The sequence below is a fragment of the Cucurbita moschata genome, unplaced genomic scaffold, assembly GCF_002738365.1.
Source record: "Cucurbita moschata cultivar Rifu unplaced genomic scaffold, Cmos_1.0 Cmo_Scf00025, whole genome shotgun sequence".
Taxonomy (NCBI): domain Eukaryota; kingdom Viridiplantae; phylum Streptophyta; class Magnoliopsida; order Cucurbitales; family Cucurbitaceae; genus Cucurbita; species Cucurbita moschata.
In genome coordinates, this window is record NW_019268541.1 from 3,312,661 (window position 1) to 3,322,297 (window position 9,637).

Consider the following 9,637-nt stretch of genomic DNA (forward strand, 5'->3'; position numbering starts at 1 on the left):
ATGCAAATCTAAGGATAATTCCGAATAAACAGGAGTTCATGGTTAGCTCAGGATTAAAACCGAGTTACCTAGGTTATCAAATGAAAAGAAAATTAGTCTCAACAGTAAATGACTTTATAAAGTGAGAGTGGTTTTCTTCATGGTCCGATCTTATGCAATACTCATTGCATAGGACGCCCTCACTCACATGTCTTGACATGCACAATTTAGTGATCACATTGTTTATATCATATACAAAAGTGGGCCGCATCCATAGTGTCCCCAGAATAAGGTACTCAGCCTTATCCTTATACTATAGATCATTTTGACTATATACTTGAACTTGATCCACTCTTATGTCTCTACATATAGTTCAAGTAATCATACTATAGCCAGAGTGTTCTTAGTTTATTGGATTTAGATTAATGATCGTAAAGTTCACTTTATTCAATAACAATTTTTACTGAATAAACATCAATAATAACTTTATTGAAAATAGAATATATCTTTGTTTACAAACTATGAGTTTTAGGACATAAAACCCAACAATGCGGTGAGGGGATGGAACGTTGTATGTATAATGCCATGGAGGTAAACCTTAAGAACCTCATGCACGCTATGGTTATGTACCTGGGGCACTCCCCATTATGCTACTGATGATATGGACGCGTATATTCGATATTGTATTCACCACGATATCATGCAAGCCCTCCTTTGTCCGTGTCGTCCGGTATTGTATGTCATACATACCCGACCAAGCCAGGCCCAGGGAGTTCGCTTGCAAACTCGCCTGGTGGGCCCACAATCACACACGTAGGCCATGTGTGGAAAAGTACCATACATCCACTCCCGCCCGGACAAAGCAAGGGCCTAAGGCCATGAGAAGGAATGGAAGACAGACCCCTCTCTCAGTTTCTTCTTTTAACACTTGTGCTCATGTAGGTGTATTATGTGCGACATGTATGTGTATTGTGTGCGACTGCTTGTATCCGGATGTATGATTATATGCTTAACTCCAACAGTGGGGCGACTTACTGGGTATTTTATATAATACTCAAGCCACGTGCTACCCATATTTTCAGGTAAGGGCAAGGCTCCCATGTACGGCTGACGGTGGATGCTGCGAAGGCCATGGAAATCTTGAGGAGAGTTTGTAGTGTCGTAGGCGCCTTGTTGGATTCTTTTGGGTTCATAGTTATTGCAATTGTTTCCTCTAGTTCTCTGTTGATTATTTCTAGGCTAGGTTGTCGTTCTTGATTTCCCCAAGTATGAACTGCTTATAATAATGAACACATTGTTGTTATTGAGACTGTCTGACGTGAACTCTTGTTCTGTTGATTATGCAAGTATAAGGTAACGTCGCTAATTAGGTTAGAGAAAATTAGGGGTGTTACAGAACCACGGTCTGAGTCTGCTATGACGATATGGGCAACCCCTAATCGTGAACTCTCCTCATTTAGTGAGGGTCTACTTAGCATATAGGAATGCAACGTCATCCACCTAAAACGCGGCATACTCACTATTGAAGGAGTTCTGGTTATGCTTAGTGGAGAGACTACTCTAACTACTTAGAAGCTTGGAATGACATGAGAATATGATTGTTAGGCACCATTAGGTGAGTTTCTGTCTAGAGCTTAGTAGTACGCACATATAGAGTTATAGAGAAACTAAGAGGTTTCCTGATATGAACCAAGAGACATCAATCATACAATATACTTCAATGAAGATGTGAAGAAAAGGTTGTCAAAATTATCAAAAAGATGTTTCAATTCATGCTACATTGAAGAAGAATGAAGTTTGATTGTTGTAAATTTTGGGTGGGTTACAATTTAGAGTAATTTAGAGTTATTGTATTTTAAGACTTGTTATTTAATTTCGGTTACATTTACATAATGGCTAATTATGGCCATAAAGTAGGAATGTTACAACTTTTGGAATACCTTTAGTAGTTTCATTTTTTAGGCTATATAAAGCCATGTATGTTGTATTTGTAAGGAAGACTTGGAAAATATAGTAAAGAAGCATTTGTGCTTTTCTTTAGCCGATGGCTAAGTTTCTTTGCAATTCTATGTAGTTTAGATTGCATGTAGAATCATTCAAGCTCGACATGATCAATCTTGCTTGTGGAGTGATTCGAATCTCAAACAAGTGTTTGAGATATTTGATCAACAAGAATCATTGAAGCTAGACATGATCGATCTTGCTTCTGGAGTGATTCGAATCTCAAACAATATTCTTGCCTTGAGATATTCGATCAACAAGGAAATCCGAATCTTATTCCCCTTGTATTGATTCCTTATCATATCATTTGGTATCAGAGCTTCAGGCTCAAGATCGGATATATGTTTCCTTTGCGTTTCTTTTCAATTTGTTTTTTTTTATCTTTTTAGTTTTTAATCGATCCAAAATAGAGTGATGACTTCTCTATACTTATTAGAATCACCCTGGAGTCCTGGATAGACGAGCAAAAAATGAGAGGCTATGTACACCTAGAAACCCGAGCAAATCTAGTGGGTGTCTTACATCCTTGAAATAGGAGCAAGTAGGAAGTATGTATTTAAAGAGTCTAATAGGATTAAAAAGAACTCAAGCCATGAAGTTGGCTAACTTTAGGACATTGAAAAACCACCTCGCTTGAGAAACATCAAATAAGATATATTAGGACGATAGCCTACAAGTATATTGCTCACAGAATATATTTATACTCATTCATGCTAGTCTTTGTTTTATAGATGGATCATAAATTACTGTGTAGAGCCTCTAGCTATAGTGAGGACCCCTAGATTGAGTCGTACTTTCAAATAATATTTTAATATTATTTTCTTGGAAATTGTTCCATTTTGTAATTTTTTTTAACTTTTTATCGCCATTTTTTTTCTTTTGAGTCTATTTGGCAATTCGTGATTCGAATTTTTGAGAAGCGAGATGTTATAGATTTGTATTAGAGTTAAGTTGATTAGATCCTATCGATAGTTTTCATTAGATAAGGATTCATTGGTTTCTTTGCAATTCACCTGAAGCTAAGACTCACCTCGACTAAGTATACAAGTATGATCTAATTCCACGTAAGTCAGTTTTTGTTTATAAACATAATTAGGTTAAGTTTGATTGGAATACCTAGTACATTGGGTCTTAAGCTTATTTAGGTTAACCCTACTAAAATATCCTTACCTGTTTGCCCTCATATATCTTTGAGATGCAACCTTTTAACTCCTCCTAGCAACTGAACTCCAAGACATCGTGGAAAATATCACTCGATATTAGACAACTATAAGGGATTAGCTTGCACCTCCTTAATGGGCAACAAATATTATCTCAAGTGAGAGGGGTGACACTCATACCTACCAAGCTACTAGAGTGAGGTTGAGTTCCCAACGGATAACTGGAGACCCTTTGATCGTACCCACATGATGTCTCTATATGACTCACTGCATGTTGTCATAGAATTCGTATAGAGTAAGTTAGCAAACCCCTTAACCATCCTCATATAGTAACCTATTAAACTACTAATCACAAACTATTTCGACAATATTACACTTTAGAAGTAACGAATTTTTGTGATAAATTAGTCTTTACGCTCCTTGTAGGTCTATAGAAAGATCCATTAATTCCAAACTGTTCTGACGGGTCTTGAGACAGCCTTAGATGTCAATAAAATCTCCAAAGTTAGAACTTAATGTGAATATTCTTATACGAATTCAGGTTAATTTATGGGCTAGTAATTATCTCAAGTAACAAATATATTTTATATATTTAAATTTTCTTAAATAAATTTGTATATCAATTTAAATAATTAAAAAAGAAAAAAGATTATTTCAAACAAATCCATTAGAGTTAGAGACTTGAATAATTGAAAACTTTAAATAAAAAAAGATGGAAATGGAATGACTATAACATCCCCATATGAGAGCCGCCAAATAATCCAAATGTCCGACGGCGCCGACCGGACATAAACGATCCAAGTCCTTATCAATCGATGGTTCTGCACATTGAACATTAGCAGCCGCTGCCACCAAGAAGTCAAAATATATTTAGCTTTTTTTATAGTGTAATCAAGAAGAAAATTCGAGAACGTTTTAATATGGGAATATAATGAAGTTTCGTTTTTAAGAGCGAAGACTATTCTCATAGACGTCACTCACTTTTTCGCTTCTTTTAACCAGCTTTGTCCTCACTCACATGATTCTTACGAAAATTTTCAGAAGGTTACCTAATATACGATTGCTCCAAGTAAATGATGGTTAAGTTTGAAATTCCTATGATTGAATTACCGAAAATGGAGGTGCACTTTCTTGGTATGGATAATAACTTTCAATTCTTTTAAGCATTTCTTAGTGTTCCTACTCTCAGGATCACTCTCATTTAGGTATAGTCTCAATTCATTTATGTACTTTTTCTTTACTCGGGCATCACATTATACACAAAAGATGAAAAATTCAATAACCCATTAAATACAAATTAAAAATTTTAATACCCATTTGGTACTTTTTAAATTTAATATTTAAATGACACAAATTTACACAAATTGCTTGGATGAATTAAGTATGTATTGAAGTTAGAGTATTTATTTTGAGTAAGACTTTTAAAACAATAAATAATTCGTATAGTGAAGTTGGCCGCCCCCTTGCCCAAAGGTGACTTTATTTATTTATTTATTTACTATAACAAAAGATTGAATTTAAAAAAATATATTTACTTTATCGGCTACTTTTAGTTAATAATATTATAAAAATTATGAAAGTTATATTTTATTTTATTTTATTTTATACTAATAGGATGAGGATTAAATTAATTGAATTAGGTTGAAATGAATGATATTTTAATTAAAAATTTATTTTTGAAAAGAATGTAAAATACATCTTTGATTCATTAAACAAAGGTTGGATAGTCCAAAAATAATTGGCATTTATTAGCATTTATTGAATTCAATGAATCTACGTCATCTTAGAAACATAGTAGCGCATGTGACTTTTTATTTTAAAGACTTCGAGCATGTGGAAGATGGCTTGACCTTCGTAACCTTCGGGTTTAAATGTTATGGAAAGAAGGAAGTTGCAATCGAACATGTGATAAATGGTTTTTTTTTAAAAGATAATATTTGTCTTTCGTTGTTAAAAGTTGATTTGTCACAACATGATTTTCGTAGGTTTCGTAGGTTTAACCTTCATTTGTCAACCATTTGTCACTACTAGAGAGAGGTTTCGTAGGTTACCACGAGATTTTCTCTAGGCTCTAGGAAGTTTGGATCTAACTCTACATCTATCTGAGCTTTTGGAGAGATTTCAAAGCTCCGAGCAATTCTCAGTCTTATTACAAACCTAATCAGAGTCAGAAAGTTGTTCACAAAATTCTAGCGTCGCGGATCCACATATCTCATCTCTAGGGTCAACAAGCTATTATGCCCAAATACTTAGTAAGATTGGTTTGCCTTGACCGTGTATGTTCGATACTCTAGGTTGAGGTGCAAGCTCGTCATTTCTCATAGGACATTATCATTTCTCTTTCTAAATTTCGTTGTGTAAGGTTAACAAGCAACCTTTACACGTGAACCATTATAGAGTCAAATTTTAGGAGAGTGACCTCATCTGCTAGCTAGCTACTAGCCTACCTGTGTGGTTCCTCGCCCTCTTTTAGAGCAGGTTTATTGTGCAACAACTCCATTTAGGGAGCTCCTGACCATCTCCACATACAATAGTGGCTCTTCTCTCGAGCTAAACTACCTACATAATCTCTCAGTCTCCTCTCATGACAAGTTTATGAAATTAGGGCCTTAGCTCTGGACTCATTTCTACACAATAGTGATGCGCAACATGAGCTAAACTACTTATGTACTCCCTCGTCTCCTCTCAAGACGGATTTATAAAATCACAGCTTAGGCTCTTGACATGTTTTTAACACATAATAGTTACTCCTCAAGTATTCATAACACGTCATACCATTTGACCTTTGTCACACTCAACGGTACAGGTTCCTCGATGCCTACAGCTTGGCCCGCACTACTAGGTTTGACATAGGTCACCAAATAGTGCAACTAAGGTACGGGAGGAAATAAAAGGTAGTTAGACTATAGTGATACCATTTGCACTTGGAACGACCTTGTAAGTTGTCTTAAATTATCTTGGGTGCTAGGTAGTTTAATTCTCGAACTCACATTTCTAGGACACTCAGGACAAGCTCCTCAAGGTTAATCTAATTTCTAGAAGCACTAATATGAGAATCTCACATTGGTTGGGGAGGAGAACGAAACACCCTTTATAAGGGTGTGGAAACCTTTCCCTAGCAGACGCGTTTCAAACCCTTGAAGGGAAGCCCAAAAGGGAAAGCCTGAAGAAGACAATATTTGCTAACAGTGGGCCTGGGCCGTTACAAATGGTATCAGAGCCAGACATCGAACGATGTGCTAGTAAGGACGATGTGCTAGCGAGGAGGTTGTTCTCTGAAGGGGGTAGACACAAGGTGGTGTGCTAGTAAGGACGCTGGGCTCTGATGACGGAGAAATTTGTCGTGAGGAAATTGTCGAAGATAAAATAACCAATTGTTGGAGGAAGAAACAAAAAAACAAGAAAAACACAAGAGAGAGACAAACGTATTTCAGATTCTGCTGAAGACTCGATGATATGTTTCTCATTCGCATATTTAAATAACAATTATATGCTAAAAATGGCTAGGAGTGGCAACTCAATTAAAGCCATTCCACTTGACATATTCTACTCACCTTAATTGTGTGGCTTGAACGGATGACTTTTAACCTAGAAATAGAAATTTATCTAACAATCTCCTCCTAAAGCCCTGTGTATATCTATCTTATTGTTTAAACTCCGATCTTCGAGCGTAGTTCTTCAAATTTCACCCGCGTTAGAGATTTGGTGAAGATGTCTCCAAGCTGTTCCTCTGTTCGGATGAAGTTCAATCTTGATGAGCCCCCGATCTGCACATTCTCGGGTGTAGTGGAATCTGATTTCTATGTGCTTGCTCTGATCGTGCAAAACTGGATTTTTGATCAGGGAGATCGTAGCTTTGTTGTCCACATATAGCATTGGTGGATCGCCTTCTCTTTCGATGAGTTCTTCCATTAGCAGCACAAGCTAGACCCCATGTGTGGCCGCCGTCAAAGTGGTGGTGTACTCTACTTCGCAAGATGACAAAACAACTACCATTTGTTTAGTTGATTACCAGCAGATCGCGCCGTTTGAGAGGAAGTAAATCATTCCACTGGTGCTCTTACAATCATCAACGTCATCGGCCATGTCACTATCACTGTAGCCGACCAGCTCAAGCTTTTCCTTTCCTCTCCCTACTCTGTATCTCACACCCCAGCCTCTGATTTCGACCACATAGTGCAGGATGTGCTTGACAGTCATGAGATGCTTCTCCCCTAGGTGTTTCCATAAACCTACTCACATATCCAACGGAATAAGCGAGGTCAAGGCGTGTGTTTACCAAATAACGTAGAATATCGACAATGTTGCGGTAATTGGTGGCGTCGACTGTTGTCGTAATGCCGGCCTTTCTTAGCTGGAGCCGGGCCTCCATTGGCATCCTTTTAGGGTTACTGTCCGTAAGCCCAGCTGTGTCCAGCAGCTTCTTCGTGTACGCACCTTGACAGATGGTGATGCCGGCAGTACTCTGTTGCACTTGGATGTCGAGGTAATAGCTCAGCACACCAAGATCGCTCATCTTCAAGTTCTTTAACATCTCCCTCTTGAATCTTTCACGAACTTCTATGTCACCTCCAGTGATGGTTATGAGGTCGTCAACGTACACTCCCACAATCAGCTGCTGCTCGCCGTGGTCGTGCGTGTACATGCCATGCTCAGAGGCACAACGCTTGAACTTCAGTGACAGTAGGGTACTGTTGAGCTTCGCATTCCAGGCTCATGGTGCTTGCCGAAGTCTATAGAGTGCCTTGTGCAGGTGCAGTACCTGTTAGATAAATCCTGCGCTATGTGGCTGTCAAGTGCATCCTACGCTATGTTGTCGGAACCAGAAGTTAGGGTGTGAGATACTGCGCAGAAAGAGGAAAGGAGAAGCTTGAGCTGGTCGGCTATAGTGATAGTGACATGGCTGGTGACATTGATGATCATAAAAGTACCAGCGGGATGATTTACTTCCTCTCAGGCGGCGCAATCTACTGGCAATCAACTAAGCAAAAGCTTGTTGCTTTATCTTCTTGCGAAGCAGAGTACATTGTCACTTCGACGGCAGCAACATAGGGGGTCTGGCTTGCGCGACTGATGGAAGAATTCATCGAAAAAGAAGGCGATCCACCAATGCTTTACGTGGCAACAAAGCTATGATCTCCTTGATCAAAAATTCAGTTTTGTATGACCGGAGCAAGCACATAGAAATCAGATTCCACTACATCCAAAAATGTGCAGATCGGGGGCTCATCAAGATTAATTTCATCCGAACCGAGGAGACATCTTCACCAAATCTCTAGCGCGGGTGAAATTTGAAGAACTCCGCTAAAAAATCAAAGTTCAAACAATAAGATAAATATATACCATAGGGTTTTAGGAGGAGATTGTTAGATAAATCCCTAGGTTGAAAATCATTCCTACGTTTTAGTTAGGATTTTTTAGGTAACTATTTTTCTGTTAAACCCACACAACTAAAGTGAGTGGGAAGTCCACACGTCGAGTGGAAGTGCTTTAATTAAGTTGCTATTGAATGAGAAATTTGTTATTTAAATATATAAATTGAATGAGAAATTAGATCATTGGGTCTTCAAGGAAATACTGTCTCTCTCTTTTGTTGTTCTGTTACTCTTCTTTCAAGATTTTTCCTTCGACTTTTTCCTCATCAATGATTTCCTCCTCTATCAAAACAACAATCAATTTCCTCCTCGATCAAAATAATAGTACCTTGTTGGAGTTGTCGTTGTCTAGAAAGCCAGGTGATTGTCGGACGTAGACGGTCTCTTTCAGCTCTCCGTTGAGGAAAGTAGACTTCACGTCCATGTGGTGGACCTCCCAAGAGCGATGTGCCGCGATTGCCAGCAACAAGCAGACGGATTCCAACCTTGCCACCGGCGCGAATACCTCTTTGAGGTCCACGGGTTCCTTTCTGATTCAGCGAAGGAGTTCGGTTCATCCGCGCTGATGGCATGCAGTTCGGCCACTTCTTCTTCGAGCTTGCGCGCTGCTAATCCTGGTGGTTCACGTACTCCCAATAATTCTCCAATCCTTCGGTATTTGGCCACTAGATCATCATCGTGATCGACGTCCAGTGTCGAATCCGCAGTACGTGGTGTTGTGAACTCCACTGGTTCAGGTAGCGTAGATAGAGTTGTGGTTGTGTTGGCGTAGGCGTGCTTGGTGCAGTTGTTGGCGGTGGTGACAGTGCCCGATGCTGCGCTCCTCCTTCTCTCAACTCGGTCGTTGGTTAGAACCACTAAAGGGTCCTAATGGTTTGGACTTAAGTAGGCTGAAAAAAGATATACAACCTTGGTATGAACGACGTTCTGTAGAACATATGACTCCTGCTCCTTTAGGTTCTTTAAATTCCATTTTGCTGGGGGAGGAGAATCCCCGTTCTGTAGAATCCCACATTAGTTGGGGCGGAGAACGAAACACCCTTTATAAGGGTGTGAAAACCTTTCCCCTAGCAGACACATTTTAAAGCCTTGAGGATAAGCCCAAAAGGGAAACTCGAAGAG

At 38.9% G+C, this 9,637-nt stretch overlaps 1 long non-coding RNA gene across 1 annotated transcript in view; it reads right to left on the reverse strand.

The window, feature by feature from the left end:
- LOC111461768 overlaps positions 1-9,435 on the reverse strand; it is a 13,548-nt gene extending 4,113 nt beyond the window's left edge. Inside the window, exons 1-2 of the long non-coding RNA XR_002713642.1 lie at positions 9,425-9,435; positions 4,122-4,128 (exon numbers count right to left, since the gene is read on the reverse strand). This is a non-coding gene — a long non-coding RNA (uncharacterized LOC111461768). The remainder of the gene's footprint in view (positions 1-4,121; positions 4,129-9,424) is intronic.
- Between the last annotated feature and the right edge of the window lie 202 nt (positions 9,436-9,637).